Source organism: Vicia villosa, unplaced genomic scaffold, assembly GCF_029867415.1.
Source record: "Vicia villosa cultivar HV-30 ecotype Madison, WI unplaced genomic scaffold, Vvil1.0 ctg.002444F_1_1, whole genome shotgun sequence".
NCBI lineage: Eukaryota > Viridiplantae > Streptophyta > Magnoliopsida > Fabales > Fabaceae > Vicia > Vicia villosa.
In genome coordinates, this window is record NW_026705929.1 from 50,283 (window position 1) to 53,958 (window position 3,676).

Consider the following 3,676-nt stretch of genomic DNA (forward strand, 5'->3'; position numbering starts at 1 on the left):
TCATCTCAAAAGTTCTCTTTGCTTATGAACCATCATCATTATCAAAGGTGCAAATCCAAAAGTCTCTTGGACCCTGAATGCGTAAGTTGAATTAACTGAGCTTAGGACTGAAGATCATCACGAAGGGGGTGGGTACAATCAAATTTTGAGCCATTATCCTTTGTTTCTTAAACCGTGAACCAAGCCACGTTACAACCCTTGAAAGTCCTAATTGAAGCATGGTTAGTTCGAAAGCATACTGTCACCAAAAAGGTATCCCGACTCCTTAAGGTTTACTAAAATGCTGAGTCAATATTTCGCTTCTACAAAAATAACATGTTTTTACAAATATCACGCTTTACATCTCTTGTTTTAATGTTTTTTCAAAAACTCAAGACAAACGTATGCATTGCATCTCATGAATTCATTATTAAACAAATTCTGCTACATAATTTCAAATGTTAGCATCAGAATGAATTTGCATAGGGTATGGCTAATGACTCAAAGTTATCCTGACCAACACAGATTACTCCAAGAAGCAATGTCTCCTACGTATACAAGGGGCATGGCGCGTTTTGCCCAATCAATCTGGGGCAATCTAGTCAAGATTCCAAGAATCTCTCAAAAGCCAAACAGTCAGGGGCATCATCCTGAGCCTATGATCACTAGGGGCATGTCGCCCATAGTGCACATCTCATAAAGTCCTCGCGAGGCGAATCTTTCCAAAGTTCCTACTAACTGGGGCAAACCTACGCAAATCCAGTTTGACATCTTTATCAAATATTCAGTGGCGTGTCCTAATCAAATCCAGGAATGGTAGTTACTATAATACTGGGGGCAACTTTCACACCCCCACAGAGTAATCATCTTCAAATACTCTCGTCCCGACAAAGACATGGCTCCCCAACAGAGTTTACATCTTCAACACTACTGGTTCTCCAACACTTCGCTCTTCTCCAATATGGTTTACTAATATCTTTTCTCCCCAATCAGGGTACATCAAGTTACTGATCATCCCCAAGCAGAAATCATACATCCCTAGCTAAGCATCTCCAAGACAAGATCAAACATCAAAATCACAATGATACAGAGATTTATTTTCTCAAAACACTCCAAATGGCATCAGTCATACATCATATATTCATACATTGCATACATTACCTCATAATAAATTCATACATAACATACAAGTTTCTCATTTATTTTGAGAGACTCGTCACATAAATACATGCATCATGGCATTGCATGCTGCTAACTTTGTCTTTCAGGTAAGTTCCCAAGCAGACGAATATCATCAACGAATCAATCTTAATCAGATATACATTCCGGAAGCTCGAACCCCGGACATTCTGAAAATTCCAATCAGACGCACATTCTGGAAGCATGACCCCCAGACTTCTGAAACATTCTTATCAGATATACATTCCGGAAGCTCGAACCTCGGACATTCTGAAAATTTCAATCAGATGCACATTCTGGAAGCATGACCCTCAGACTTCTAAAACATTCTTATCAGATATACATTCTGGAAGCTTGAACCTCGGACATTCTGAAAATTTCAATCAGATGCATATTCTGGAAGCATGACCCCCAGACTTCTGAAACATTCTTATCAGATATACATTCCGGAAGCTCGAACCCCGGACATTCTGAAAATTCCAAACAGATGCACATTCTGGAAGCATGACCCCCAGACTTCTGAAACATTCTTATAACTCTCATCTTTTGACACTCATTCAAGACACAATTCAGAAACAATCCAAGATCTAATTCAGTTACTACGAACGGTGCTGACACGATCATTCTCCAACAAATACTTCTCAGTGGATTCAGTCTAACGTACGACTCATCCTAAGTATATTCTTCAGATACGGTCTAACTACGACGTATTCTAATTCCCAGGTCTATCAAGCCGGATGGCATCATTAAGCCCATCTCCAATAAACTTTCTCTCAAGGCCTGGATGGCATCTTTAAGCCCATCTCCGACAAAAGTCCCTACTTCAGCTAGGGCAAATTTCTTGGTATTCTAGTGTTCAATCATCTTCCACCTTCAGATACCGACTGGCACACAAACCACTCTACATCTTCAGGTTTAAGATAATTGAACAGGGGCATCTGTCATACCCCAAAATTTGCCCATACAATTTCCTCTTGTACAAGTTCAAATCAATACACAAAGCTCCAAGACACACTCTCCTATACAGGGCTCTAAAACTAGGGTTTGGCTCATTCAAAGGAAAATCAGTGAATCAATGGCTCCAACACATCTCATATGGCTCAATATATCTCACATTATCTCTATGACAAGTATCAAGGCCTATCTCAAAGTTCTGGTCACTCAGTTGTTCAAAAAGTCAACAGTCGACTAATTTAACCTAAAAGTCAACTGTGGTCAAAGTAAAGTCAAAACTCCTGATTTTTGGTCAAGATCCTCATATTGAAGTATCATTCACCATTTGATCAAGAATTGATCATGGTTCATCAAGAAAAGATCAAAAATCAACAAATCAAAAAGTTTCTAAATTAGGGATTGTATAGGAGAAAGTCAACTGAACTTTGACCAGCCATAACTCCCACATGGAACATCAGAAATTTTCCATCAAAAGCTCATCTTGAAGGAAATTGAATTCTCTACAATGTTGTCTCTCACATGCCAAGTCTAAAAATGCTTCATTTGAGAGATATGGATCAAAAGATTATAGGTCCTTTTCGAAAGTCAACCGAAAGCAGTTTTTGTCAAAGCCTATAACATCAAGATAAATTCTTCAAATGGAAAAAAGTTTCCAAAGAGGCTTGTAGAGGACATCTTGAGGTTTCCAAAAGTCCTAGAACTCCTCCATACCTCAAAAATTGAGGGAGATATGCCTTGTCAAAGTCAGGCGATTTCAAAGGGAAAATTGTGAAGTAAAAGGCTTCAAAATAAATCTTTTTGCAAAGAGACCCAACTTTTTTGGCCCGATCTTGTTCCTTATGATATCCTAGGCCCCATAACAAATGCCATGAATTTTTGATTTAATATTCATATTTTTTATTGAATTTAATTCATGGAAAATATAGTATAAATAAAAAAATATGAGAAAATATGAAGGAGATTTGTTTGATTCTATTTTACTTGATTCCAATCACCAATTAAATCATAAATTGGGTCCAAATTTGTGGAGATTCATATGGATAAAAAATATTGAAATTTGGCAAAAGTAGAAAGATTGAAAAATCATATTTCAATCAATTTCCCAATCAAAGATGTCAAGGTGATTTGTTCAAATTTTGTCAACCTAAATTCTCCTACTACATAAGCAACACGATTGCAGACCAAGAAGGGGGATTTTTCATAAGGATTCGCAACCAAGGGCCTTTACAGAAGCAAAAAAAATTGTGGAAGAAAGTGAAGGTGCAGTCAGATTTTTTTGCAAATTCCAGGCCGTTTTAAGCATCAAGAACGATTCATCATTGCCTCCTGAAGCTATCGAGATATTCACCATCGATTGAAGCACTCGGGATTGTAAGAACACGGCCACAGTTTGTATCTTTTTTTTCTAATTCGATTTCGTTAAATTATGCATCATAAATACTGGTTAGTTGCATATTTGTGTTCACATGGATGTATAGAAACTTTCTGGATCGGTGGATTTAAGTTTTGATGCAGGAGTCAAAATCTGCCATGGCTAGGGTTCTTGAACTCGAATTTGGGAACT